The following is a 14,550-nucleotide window of genomic DNA, read 5'->3' on the forward strand; positions in this document are numbered from 1 at the left end:
TGTGTCAGCCCATGTTGCAGGTTCAGGGGTACCAATCTTCTATAGAGTTTATGACTGCATCTCAGACAGCAAAGAAGTACTGTCTTCATTCATGCAAGCTTAAGCCAGGGTTAAATTCAAACTGTCCCACAGGATTGACACAGGACTTGTACAAAACCAAAGCAACAGGTTTCATTTTGTTTACAGAATGGCTTTCCACACATCTAGCTACATATTTCTGTGGCTGAATCACTGGGGATAGAGAAGAAAAACAGCCAAGATATTTATTTCCTTGAGTAATTTTAAAAACTGTGAGGCATTTCATCAAAGAACGTTAGTGAGTTTCTGTGCTCTGCAGCAGTGCTTTTGAAGGTATGAACCTACTGTCAGCAGTTAAATGAATAGTGTTCTCAAGCTGAACCTTTCAAAAAGAGATGTAAAGGAGGAATTGGTCTAGAGCCAGAAGCAGAGCAGAACAAAGGAAAAGAGCCACAGAGTAAAAAATCAGCATGAGGCTCAGGATTGGGTAGTATTGTGGGTAGCACCAAACATGGTGACATTTAAACTGCAGTAGCATTTAAAGTCAAAGGAAAGGCCTCTTTAGACAAGTCCTTGAGTATGTGACCAGCTAAGTGGCTGACAAATGCTGACAGGTTTATAGAAGAAAGCAAAGCCAGCTTTCCCACCAGCATTCACTAACATCACCTAATTATTCCCTGATGTTGGGCAAATTGCACTGCCTGCGCTTTCAATCTTGCCTGCTCTTTTTGTTGTAGGTTTGGTTGTTGGTGGTTGCAGGTTCATTGGAGGGGTCTGGGAGTCCTTGGCAAGCAGCTGTACACAGGGACACAGAAGGTAGCTCTGCCATGAACCACCCCTGCTTAGGTATCACTATCAAGGCTGTCAGTGATGGAGAGGTGGGCAGCTTTGGTGATCCTATCCTCCAACATCGCTTGGTGGATGGACAAGAAATGTACAGCTTGTCCCTGACTGAAAAAGGCTTATAGGTAAAATACGTCAGGGGAGGCATGGCTGCAACCTAGAGATGAGATACTCAGGGGAATACACCATTTCCATAGCCAGTGTGCTGAGCACAGGCAGAATGAAACAGCTTCATGATAATTTAATAATAGTACTTTTAAACATCTTTTTCTGGTAGGGAGAATATTCTTACCACCCAGTGCTTTTAGTTAAGACTTTGCTGGTGTTGCAAAGCCTACCATTAGCTGAAAAAGAGTGTTGCACACCCTTCCATCCTAGGTTAAGCATTGTGCAAGCTCCAGAACAACCTCTCTGCATCTGGATAGATTCTTCTTTGTCATTCTTCTTTGTCATTCTTCTTTTTCATTCTTCTTTTTCATTCTTCTTTTTCATTCTTCTTCGAATTACAATTGTTGTCAAAGTTCATTTTCTTTTCATCTAAAGACATCAGATAAATCTGAAGTGTGATTCTCAAATGATGTGGATTGGTGTGATTTATGTGCAAATTTAAACTCACTGTCCCTAAAATTTTAGCTCTCATTGCACAGAATTTTCTTCCTGGTAAAGGCATTCTGTGATGGCCAGCACAGCCTTCATTGCCATTCCAGTCAACAGTTAGAAGAGTTTAAACATCATTATTTTATTGGCTTCTGGTATCTTATGTTTTATTTCTGAGGGGTTTTTTATATCTTCAAATTGCAGTCATGTCTCCTAGACAATTCAGACTTTCAAACCATATGGCACTACACTCATGGCAAAGTGATTATCAGAAGATTTTTACTGGTCTTTGGATATGAAATCTTGCTGCTATGATCATCTTACATTACATTCTAACAAATTTTCTGATAAATTATTCTTATATTTCAAACAAATGAATCCACAATAAAAATTAATTTAGCTGTGCCTAAAATTGAAAGCAAGGAAACAAAAAGATAATTAAAAAAGAAAAAGCAATTATCTGTCTAACTGTGCTGGTTTTATAGTTCATCAGCCCGGATATGAGCTTCCCTCTCTTTTGAAACATCTCAGATCTGGCTTAGGCATTCTCAGAGGTCTTTCTGTTTTCAGATAAATGTCTGGAGTGAAGAGGAGAGACCACTGCCAGAGAGGAGCTTGTAGTACTGGCTTTATGGAAGTCTGTACAAATGAGATGTCCCCGTGTCCTTCCACTGTGATTAGCTGAAATGGTGTCCCAAAGAATCTGCATCATCCTCAGCATCTTTAGTCCTTGGGACAGGGACTGAGCTCACCTCTAGAGGACAAACACAAGTGGAAATGAGCTATAACTGTGTACTGTAAATTAGGACTCACAAGAAGTGGTTGGGTGCTTTCCTACTCACACATTGAGCCCCACAGACCTTTTTGTAGGATATTTGACATTGGAGGTTTTGCCCATGGAAGAACCAAAGCTATAGCTGCCAATCCAGTTTGCACCGGCATCTCAAGATCCTGAAACCCACTGGTTTCAGCGAGGTCGGACATGCTGGTTTGCAGTTTGGCGTCAGTGCACACAATGCTGACTGCTGTATTCTTCCATCACTTTTGCTATGTATTTTCTCCACTTTGATGCTGCTTTTTTGCTCCGTCTAATTTTTTTTTCCCACCTGGGTTCATATTCACCTGCCCCGCAGAAGTTGCAAAGAGACACTCAAGCTCTCAAAACCTCAAAAGTCTCTAGTAAATTTTTATTGCCTTACATAATGTACACATAATTATACATGATGATACAGATAACTTAATTACATCTTATTAAATTGATTTGCCATGTAAACCTGAATAACATAATGCATATTAAATAGGAAAGAATATTTGCTTTCCGATATTTTAAAGGGCATTTCAGGGCAAAGAGAAAAAAATCCAAGCACACAGAAGGGTTCAACACATCTCACTTCGTTTCTCTAATGGGCGATGTGGATAACTAGGCTTAAGTTGTCACCTTGGGCCCTCTTTTTAACTGTGATGAGTAAAAGATGTTTTTACATCAGGATTCGTCTTTACTGTTTTAAAGGTCTCTTCATCAGCTATAAAGGGATCTCAAGGTGATGTGCTTAAACAGGCACCTGAAGTTTCAGGTGATTCTCCACTCCAAACTTCTCAAGCCAGATGTATCACTGACAATAAAAACTGGCTGTAAAGATGGTACTGGATGGAAAGATGGCATTTGCTTATCTTGCTTATCCCAATTTTTTCATATTAGACAATGACTTTTTAAAAGACTTTTTTTTTTTTTTCAGTCACAAACACAAGGCTTTGAGGCTGTTTCCACTCTCCTTTTGCCTGCCAGAGGACTCATCTATGTGTCATAAATGAGGACACGTGAACTGCAAATGATGACTTAGTCCATGGAGGGATCCAGGGACAAAGATCAGAAGAATGGCTTTCTGCTGGTATATATGAGTGCCTGCCCCAAAGCCAAGTGACATTTGAATGTCACTTTCCATTTGATTGGAAATCCTCCCAATATCATCACTGAGATTTAAATAAGGATCATTGTCTTGAGTCTACAGGAAACGAAAAGTGATGATTATTTATAACTATTGTCCTTAGCCACACTCACTATACGTTTGACTATCTATAACACATACACAAATTGTATGTACCATTAGGGAAGAAGCAATATGAATGTCTAATTCACTGATAATTTCTTTCTAGAAATCCAGGTTCAGATACCACCTCTCCGCAGCCATAGCAAAGGATGTGTTATAAAGCACTCCTGTCTGCTTAGCATGGTGACAGTATACCTGGGATATATATTCAAAGAGGAGATCAGGGAGATGATTCAGTGACTAGAAAAATGAATTTTAATGGGACTTGATAGTTCTGTACAGAGGATCCCTGGGAATGCTGTAGCAAAAACTGAGTGTCAACACTATACTGCAGTGAAGAGGACATCATTGAAAACTGGGCATTAATCCCCTCATGCCATTACAGTTATTGGGCAAATGCAAGTGCTGTCATAAAAGTAAAAAAATGGGTAAGCAAATAAATTTAATTTATAACTGCATCTAGGCAGATACTTGCATTTACTTCACTTTTTTTAATAACATTGTTAAAAATGGTCCTGCAGTGTGTTGTCATTTGAGGATGATGAACCTAATATGTCCTTTTCCTCTCTAAATTCTCTCCTGCATTGGAATCAACATAATTTTATTTACATTCCTTTGGCTTTTTTGCTCACTAACTTAGTCCATTAGTGGATGTTCTTGTACATCAAGGCCAAGGAGATATTCTTTTTTAAAAAGCAACATACAAAATCATTAACCTACTTACCATCTTGTTGCAGCATAAGCATTTGCATATCTTCATTGCACATTTGGTTAGACAACAATAAGTTTCCTGAAGAAAAGCTTAACAATGGAATGTTGCCAAACTTGTTGTTAGGCAAAGTACAGGAACAAGATGGACAAGCCAAATAATCATCCTCGAACACACTGGTCCCGAAGAGGGCTCTGTGTTTACAGGGACCTGCATCTTCCAAAAGTAATTTGGAAATGTTTCCTATTGTGTATTTCAATAGAAAAAAGAAAATGTAGTTTCTAATTTACTTTCCACAAAGAAGAGTCTTAAAACATTGAAAAGTGCTCTAAATGCCATGTTCTCAGGATGTGCCCTGTGTATAGTGGTAATACAGGAAACTTATTGCAGAAGGTTCTAAAATCTTCGACATTAATCCAAAATCAATGGAGCTTCCTTTTCAGAAAATGGTTTGGTTTGATGTTTATTTTTCGTTTGGTTTGGATTGGGTTTTGTCTCCCCAAAATGTGTTATTGTGTCAAAAAAATTCTAATTCAATAATACTGGAGAGAACACAGAAGTAACAAGAAAATTGGCACACACCCAGTGTGAGCAGAATAAGGATTCAATTTACTAACCAGCCCATCACTGTGTTCTGCAAGGCTTAGGAGGTAACTCATTGTTTCCAGAAAAGTTCAGAATTTTTTGCTGCAAATCTCAGCTGTGGAAAATCTGCATGAAAGTTCCATGATGTTATATTGCTATGCACCTGGAAAACAGAAAACTCTTCTACACTGATTTCTCTTGATAGGGAAGGCTGGGCTCATGGCTTGGTACACATGGCGATGGGCCAAACTTTGTCCCTGCAGCCTTCTTAAGTATTCCTGACTCTCCCTATTTGTATAAAAACACATCACTGATTAATAAAAAAATGACTGCATTAATCTTTCCTCCCTTCCAAGCACTCTAAAACTCTGATGCACTCATCAATCGTGGTGATTTTGCTGTGTCTCTTTTGTCATTCTGAGCTTATTCCTGGCATTCTGATCCCAGTTTTGTGTAGCTTTCACTCTGCAGAATACAGATTTTATATGTATAGTGTAAACTTACCGCTTGCTTTCTTCGCATGCTCGTTACTGACTTGTCAGGGCAAAAGAAATGTGTGGTTATTTTATCAGAGAAATAGCTCTTAAGTGTGAAAATTCAGCACTTAGCAGCCACAGCATGGGTTGAGAGCAACCCTGAGGAGAAAGAATTTGCAGTGCTGGTTGACAGAGAGCTTAACGTGACCCAGCAGTATGCACTTGCAGCCCAGAAGCCAGCTGTGTGCTGGACTGCATCAGAAGCAGCATAACCGGCAGCCTGGGGGAGATGGTTCTCTGCCCCTCTGCTCCACTCTTGTGAGACCCCACCTGGAGAACTGTGTCCAGCTCTGGGGCCTCCACCATAGGAAGGATGTGGATGTGTTGGAGTAAGTCCAGAGGAGGGCCACGAAGATGCTGCGAGGGCTGGAGCACCTCTGCTATGGATACAGGCCGAGAGAGCTGGGCTTGTTCAGCCTGGAGGAGAGAAGGCTCCAGGGAGACCTTAGAGCAGCTTCCAGTGACTAAAGGGGCTGTCAAGAAATCTGGAGAGGGACTTTTAACAGGGGCCTGTAGGGACAGGAAAGTGGAATGGCTCTAACCTGACAGAGGGGAGATTTAAACTAGACATTAGGAATAAATTCTCCCCTGTGAGGGTGGTGAGGCACCGGCAGAGGTTGCCCAGAGAAGCTGTGGCTGCCCCATCCCTGGCAGTGTTCAAGGCCAGGTTGGACGGGGCTTGGAGCAACCTAGTCTAATGGAAGGTGTCCCTGCCCATGGTAGAGAAGTTGAAACTGGATGAGTTTTAAGCTCTTTTTCAACCCAAACCATTCTGTGATTCTGTATGATAACCCTAAGCATTCCCAAGTGCAGTTTGGTACAATTATACAGAGTATTATACCCACATGAATAGGTAGTACTAATTCTGTAGATCTTACCATGTACATAGAATATAGTGGTGATGGTACCAGCATGGGAAATAATTTCCAGAAGCTGTGGTTCCTGCTCTGCTCCACTGGCTGTGGCTAGCCCCTCCTACTTTAATTCCTTGAATATCACAGATGTCCATCTATTGTCTCTAGTTGTGTCCTTTTTATACATAGAAAATGTGTATTACGTGCTTACGTGATACTGGGCTAAGCTTAATGCTGTATTTAAGTGAATATAGCTCAACTTTTGTCACTGAAAGGTGTTTTTTTGTTAGGTTGGTTGTTGGGGCTTTTTTTTAACAATTTTTCAGGTTTGAAACAGGTCTGAATTTTAACAGTAATCCCAAAGAGATTTGGGTTAACATGTGGTGTGATTGGGTATGAGAGCAGAACTTGGTCTGTCTTCAGTGGCTTTAGGGAAGGAAAGAATTTGGTGCCTATTGCTCAGATTGGCACTTATAAGATTAAGAAACGTTTGCCAATAACGTTTTTTATTTGGCCTTTAAAATTGGCAAATTATAACGATTAAGAAATTATTGCCAATAACATACATTTGGCCTGAGGATATAACAGTTCTTCAGAACACGGTTAATTAGTCTCACATTTCCCTTCTGTGCAGTTAGTGTAAGCTTTTATTATGCTTATTTTACAAAATACAGTGAAACACAGTTAACTTTTTGCTCCAAGCCCATTCAAATCAGTGGCAGAAATGGAAATTGCATTGCCCTTGCCTAACATCAGGGCCCTGAAGGCACCAATGGGTCTCACTTGTCCTGACCAGCCTCACATGGGCTCCCCTCACATCTGCCCGTGGGTGCAGGACCCCATTTCAGCTCAGCCTGGGGTGCTCAGTTTGTGCTAGAGCTGCATTGTAAGTGTGCTGGTCTCCAGCTCTGCTGTTCTAGATGGACCACTTTGACTCATGGTGCAGACTTTTCTCCAGCCCCAACTCCTGGATGGGCACCCGTGTTGTAGCCTTGTCTCCAGCCCTGTCTCTGGCCCCATTTCGTTTCACTCCTGGCTTGGCTCCCTGGATGGAGTCCAGCCTTGGCTTATTGCTTGCTATGTTTGGGGCTATCAAAGGACCCTGTTACCAGTCCCAGCTGCCTGCCATGTTCAAGTCCCTCAGGACTGTACCTGGTCAGCAAGGGCATGGCCTGTGCTGGGTTTACCCTCAGCTCTTGGCTTCCTTGCAGTAGCAGCTGCAAGGAGATCCAGGGATCCCTAAATCCCATTTTTGCTCATCTCTTTCCATTGTACCATGCTGTTAGAATAGAACTATTTTAAAAGAATTTTGTATGTGGAGTGGGAAATAATTAAAATATATGGGAAAATAATGGATTTGCTAAAACAGTACAGGCTTGCATTATATTCTTGATTTTCCCTAACTTCCAATTTCTTCTGTGGTAGAAAACTTTTTATTTTATTTAAGACTTCCATTCATTATTTTAAAGATTCTACATCCAGATAGTCTATAAGCGTAACCAAGGAAGCCAATATCACCACAGTTATTGAAGATAAGGGTGTTGAATCAGAATCTTCCAGATGAGTATTGCTCACACAGTCTTATCCTGGAGGACTCTTCCAGTAGCTTGCTGATACAGATGTTGCTTAGTTCCTCAGCAGAAGCTTGAAAGCAGATCACTGAGGAAGACCAATCGCTCAAGCAAAGATACTTCAAAGTATATTCTGTTGCAGTGTCCTGGCACAGAGGGTTCAATTGCTGGTCTTGGATGAAGAGTTGTACGTGGACCTAAAAAGATCAGGCATGATATCCATGAAGCACTTTTGCTTGAAAGAGATTTAAGACAGGGCAAAAGGAACCTGTAGTTATTTTAGCAGAGAAATGGCTCTTAAGTGGGAAAATTCAGCATTGAACAGGCACAGCAATGCTTTGTGTGTGGTGAAGACATTGCCCTAGTGCTGTGAATGTTTATTTTAGTGTGAAAAGAAAGCAATTTCTATCATATTTGAGAAAACAACCCATGGGCAAAAAAAGGTCACTGCTTAGTCTATGGAAAGGGGAAGAGAGTTGGAAGTTGGACAACTAATTTGAGTGGGAAATGTTTTATTTTTTTTCTCCAGGAAACCTTTAGCTTCAAACACATGAGAAGATCAATCTTTAATGTCAGTTTTCTTTGAAATGTTTTAGCTTTTCTTTAAAGAGAAGAAATACTTTGTCAGAATAGCAATTCCATTTCTGAAGGCATTTTCTGTTGGGAAGACTGATTGGGATTTTTTGATTGGCTTCATCCAGTTCCTGTGTTCTTTAACAAAACGAAGCCTCTGGTGAACATAAAGGAAACGTTTGCTGAAAAAAAAAAAAAAATTACCTGTAAATAAGAAAAGAATGTTCAACTCAAGGCATTTTTCTGAATTTTTCCTATTTTCACAGATGTGCAAAAACAGCTGTGAGAAGCAAAAAAATCCTGAATGCACATAGAGGATGCAAGTATTTATGCTTACAGGTGAACTACAAGAATCCTCTCAGTCAGCAAACACACACCTTACCCACTGCAGGAGGGAAAACCTGAGATTTGGAGGGATTTTAGAGCATGAGTGTGACAGCCTTATGCATTCCAGGAATCCTGCTGAAAACAAACGGAATACCAAGAACGAGACCATCTAGAGGTGTCTTGTCTAAAGTAGGAAGGAACAAACCCAATGACTTCTGATTTTTCTGCCTTGAGATCCCATGTTCTCCTCCCTGTATACTCCTGTGAAGCCTGAGCAATGTTTTCAGAAAAATAATTCAGTGCAGGACAGCGCTGTATTATTTATTAACGCACTTACCATATAAAAGGATGAAGCAAAGCAATAAGAGCATTCTCTATTGAGAAGGCCTGAAATTTCTCTTTTACAGAAAAAAAAAGCCCTAAAGGTATATTAAAAGAACATAAAGCAAGAGCAGTAAGGTACTTTAGGGGAAGTTTTATAGGTCCATTACTACACATGCTTCAAGGCCTTAAAGGGAACAAGGCCTTGTTGATGTGGATGGAATAGCTATAGAAAACATGCTCACTTGTGCCTTATTACATAATTATATGCTATATAAATTATTGATGGACCATGATGGCACACAAGAGAATATAAAAAAAGAGAGCATTATGGGAAACCATTGCTTCAAACCAGCTCTCTCCTTCTACAGATTAGCTGATGTTTTCACCTCCTAAAAGGAAGTTAAATGATGTATGAATGAGAGAAGGAGCAGACAGCCAAAAGCAATACAATTAGGATTTTTCTGCTGTGTTTTTTAAAGCATAAAAGTGCCATGGACAGTGCTGCTTGGGGCAGAAAACTGTATTTTTGAAACTCAGTTTCAATGAGAGCATATTTTGCAGTTGAAGGTGGTGTTTTTCAGTTGAGGTTCTACAAACAGTAATAAAGATCAGTATGATCCACTTATTTATGTCTCAAATCAGTCTCATCAACTCAGTTTAAATTAGTATAAAATCATTATGTTAGTTTAAGATTTTGAAGAGATATATCTGTTCATAGTGGATTAATGAACATGAAGTGGTTACAATGACAAATCCAAGATGAATCATTAAGTCAGACTGATCTGCCCAAGAGAAATAGAGACACCCCTTTTAAGTCATTAAAACAAACAAACAGAAATAATTCTGCTATATAGATCTATGACTCTTATCCATGGAAGATGAAAATTGTGGTAGAAGAACCATCAGTTTCCAAAACTTCATTGTTATAATTGAAAGGATCTTGATTTATTATGCTGATGTTGAATCCAAATTCTGGTCTTTCCAGCAGTGAGACCTGTACCCACTTTGAGTTCTTATCAGCAAGTCAAATCTGAAATAGCTTGTGCCAAGAGGGAACTCAGGACAGCAGCCCCTTCTACACCAGCTCAGCTGCTTGACTTCAAGTTGCCTGTTAAACATTGCTGAATCCAAAACCTCTTCCGTAGAAAAATTCAGCCAGAGAAAAGTCTCAGGTGTCACAGTCTTTCACCTGAACTTGGTTTTTTTTCCTGTCTTTCTGCTGAAAATTATTTGACTTCTGAGAATCACAGAATCATAGAGCACCACGTTGGAAGGGACCTCAAGGATCATCTGGTCCAATCTTTCTCAGCAAAGCGCAACCTAAGCTAGATGTCCCAGTACCCTGTCCAGCTGAATATTAATAGTGTCCAATGTTGGGGAATCCACCACTTCCCTGGGGAGATTATTCCAGTGGCTGATTGTTCTCACTGTAAAAAATTTCCTTTTGTGTTCAACTGGAATCTCCCCAGGAGTAACTTGTACCCATCACCCCTCATCTTTGCCATGTGACTCCTTATATAAGGCAGTCTCCATCTTCTTTGTAGCCACCCTTTAAATACTGAAATACGGTGGCAAGGTCTCCCCTGAGCCTTCTTTCCTCGAGGCTGAACAAACCCAGCTCTCTCAACGTTTCCTCATACGTCAGCTTCCCAGTCCTTGGATTATCTTTGTGGCTCTTCTCTGAGCCCTCTCCAGCCTGTCCACATCCTTTTCATATAGCGGGGACTAAAACAGAACATAGTATTCCAGGTATGGCCTGACAAGCACTGAGTAAGTATGTGTTGGGTAATTTGGTTGGATAATTTTACAGCAATAACTGGTTGGATAATTGACAGTGAGTCGGATAATGACACCATTACCGTCTTCATTTATCTTTATTTATCTATATCCATATCTTTATCAAGGATGGGCAAGAAAGAATAATTAGTCATGGTCACTTGCACTCAAGGATGGGCATTAGTCATGGTCATTTGCACTCAGATAACTGTCATCAGAAAGGCTTTTCTAACATATATCTTGCTGCCCTCCACAGGAAAGAATCAGAATTGTCCATTTGTTATCCATGGACTCTGACATTAATAGTCAAGAGATTCAGATCACAATATGATTTTTTTGCCTTAAGTTTTTCATAAGAAAGCTTAAATTTTGGTATATTTTTTCATAAGGAAACAAGGTGAAACATTTATTTTCAGATTGCTTTCAGCCAAAGTGTCCTTCTAATGGGTAACTATATCAATAATTTGTTTCAGAAGCATTGACTTTTGAATCAGTTATTGACATCAGAGTGCATTTCTCTTGGGATCTCTTACCAAGGGTTTGTTTTATTTACCTCTGGGTATAGGACTCCAGAGACTCATAGATAATGTGTTGATTTATTCTGACGAACTATGAAATTTATCAAGGGCAGTGGGGATATTTTAGTAGTAACCCAGGGAATACGGTCAGGGGAGGCAATGAAGACAAATGAACAGCTTATACATGGCAATAGCTGGAACAAAACTGTTATTAAAATCAAAAAGACTTCTAACAATGATTTATGTGTGTCCTATGAAACCAAGAGTCAATACTGTGAATTTCAAAATATGTTCTTCTGATGATGCACCTCAAAATAAAAAGTCAGCATTTCCAAATTAATTTAGTGGGAAAAATACCCAAAACAAACCAACAAAACAGAGAACAACTTTGTCTTGTTTTTTATGAAATCAAATGTGGAAATGACAGAATTTTTCTAAACTACTCAGATCTTTCTTTGGTTTACTGCTCTCTGTAACGGATGCTGACCATACACATTGCAGGGGATAGATACTTGGCTTTCAGCACTAAAAGCATGGGGATCTACCCCTCAGCTAACAAACACCTTTGATTACTTACTGTGCTTGCTGTGGCCATCTGTCAGCGATTGCTCAAATATTCTTTCTGTTCAGGTATTTTTTTTTAAATCCCATCCTTTTCTTAAAAGAAGGACTTATCTTCTGCCTTTGTTCTCTCACTGTATTTCAAAATGGACAGAATATATGATATAACAAGAAGCAGAGGGTCCTTATAAGTGACAGATTCTTGTATGACTGCACATGTTTACAGATAGTGGTTGGATTTGATCAAAAATTGTCAAGTTGCTGACATTATGTTAGGTTTGGAACCAAAATGGTTAATTCAGTGGGTTACACTTTGTTTTCTATCACTGCTTATTGAGGCATACTTTTGTTTCGGAGGGGATAACAAAATTACTTCATTTTTTTTGTCAGCTTTTGTTTTTCTCTTTTTTCTTCAAAACATTTAAAAAAGTCCCATTCCCCCAGTTCAGATTTTGAAATGAGCTTCCTTGGAATCAAATATGGTTGGGATCACTGCCTGTCCTGAAGAGACTAAGGAGAGGGGATTTGGTAATATCATGTAGGGATTTTTCTTCTGTTGGAGCTCATATCAAGGGACACTTGAGCAAACTGGTGACCACTGTTTTTCAGGGATTCTGGTGCTATGCTGTGCTTGTGCATAAAGGCAGTACAATCAATTCCCTGTAATAATAGTTAGAAAAGCGTTATGACAGAAGTAGTTGTGTTTGTAAGGTTATCAGATTCTAAACCTGGCGGCATTTCTGCTCACTCTCTTTTATTTTCATCTCAAAATCGTACTTGAATCAATTGTTTGTTATCAAAGGCAAAATTAAGAACTTAAGTTCAGGGACAGAAAGGAAAAGTTAAAAAGCTAAACGAAAGTATCAGCCATTTATCTATTGATATTCTAATCCCTCCTCTCCTTTTCTTACAGTCTGTGATTTGGGAGGAAGAAGGGCTGATTCATCTTCTTCAAGGTGGCTGGCAATATGAGCACCTCAGAGTACCAAGTGTTCAAAGCCCAAGGACAAGAGAAGAAAGAGAGAGTATTTCAGTGGTGTTTCATCTTGTTCTCGATGCTCACATCCCCCAGGATGGTAGCAGTGCTGAAGTAGCCAGAGGGTTTCATGGCTCATTCAGTTGGAGCACAAAGATTTGCAGAGATGAAAGTGAGGTAATAGTGGCTTTTCCACATGTACGTTATGAGAAAGATGAATTATCCTGGAGAGGTTTTCAAGGATGGTAGGGGTGCAAAGGCTCCAAGGTCTCAGCTGTGAAAGGGCAGGCAGTGGGGGTAACACCCCAACTGGAGTTTGATCTCAAGGATACAGGACTGAATGAGGGCAGAGCCTTAGATGCTGGATTTGGGAGGCTGCAGGCAGCAAGCCTGGCTTTCTGGCAGCATGACTAAGATGAACTTTCACCAACATGAAACCCGTGAAGGCTTTCAGTCACTGGGAATTAAAATAGTGACCTGTTCTTGATTAAGAAATGCTGAGGAATTGTACAGCATCAGCTCATGAATGACCTTCTGGATGAAATGGGTGGCCTTTTCCTTAGGTGATTTCATAGTAAATATTTTGGTAGCATTTAAAATATTCCTTACTCCCGTGGAAGGGAGTAATGCTATTGCATTATTTCATGCCATGAATAGTAAAAGCATCTCTCGAGGATGATAAAACCAGTTTGAGGGCTGTTTCTTTCAGTGCTCTGTGCACAATTTTCTCTGACCTTATAGTTTGCAAAAGAGCATTGCTGTTAATTAATTCACTGATAGTTTGATAATGTCATGGTGGTGTTTCGGTATTTCACAATGCAGCATTAATTCCCACAATCATATTCTTGGGAAAAACTGACAGAAAACTGCCTCCCTGGCCTGTGGCTTTTGGCTCCCCATGTACCAGGTGGTGGTGAGATTTTCTCTGCATTCAGGGTAGGATGCTAATTTGGCTCTTCTCCTATCCACCTTTTAGTTAGCATTTTGGTAAAAATAACATCAGCTTTGCATCATCAATGACTTGCTGCAGTGTCTTTATGCTGCCATTTTTATAGTATAATACATGTGGCAAAAGCTTTCAAATGTAGTGGAAGTCCTATGTGAAGAAACAAGCCTGATATTTCTCAGCTTCCAACCCAATGAAAGAAGGAAGAACTTTGTTTCAATCTGTATTTTGAAGATTTCTTTTTGGTGTTTTTACCTTTAAGTTACTTTACAAAGGGCTTTCAAAGGAGAAGGCAGAGAGATTGAGTCTTTGTCACTTTTCACAATATCTTCAGATTGCAAACTTTTGGAAAGAGGCAGATATTTTCTCCTATGTTGTTTACACAATGTAATCCAATTGACTTTTGCCTAACTTGTTCTAGTTTAGCTCTGTGAATATGTATTAACAATCTAGCAAACTCATGTACCTATTGAGTAACACTACACTATGTATAGCAATTTCAGATTGTGTATAGGTCTTCTGTAAGGATTCATTTGGACTATGAGTGTTAGTATCATTAGAACTGCACTAACAACAACTGTATCGTATTTTAATTATACTCATAAAATAACCCCAAGTGTACTGAGGGAGCTGGTGGAAGTGCTCACTAAGCCCATCAGAGGGCCTGAGTATGGCTGATGAGGTGCCCCGCAGCTTCACTGACCAATGCACCAGACACATCACCAAGAGGCAGGAAGGTCGTGTGGAGCTGAAGTTGTGTGATTGTCAGCATCAGAACTGCTACCAAG

Source organism: Strigops habroptila, chromosome 2, assembly GCF_004027225.2.
Source record: "Strigops habroptila isolate Jane chromosome 2, bStrHab1.2.pri, whole genome shotgun sequence".
NCBI classification, from domain to species: Eukaryota; Metazoa; Chordata; class Aves; order Psittaciformes; family Psittacidae; genus Strigops; species Strigops habroptila.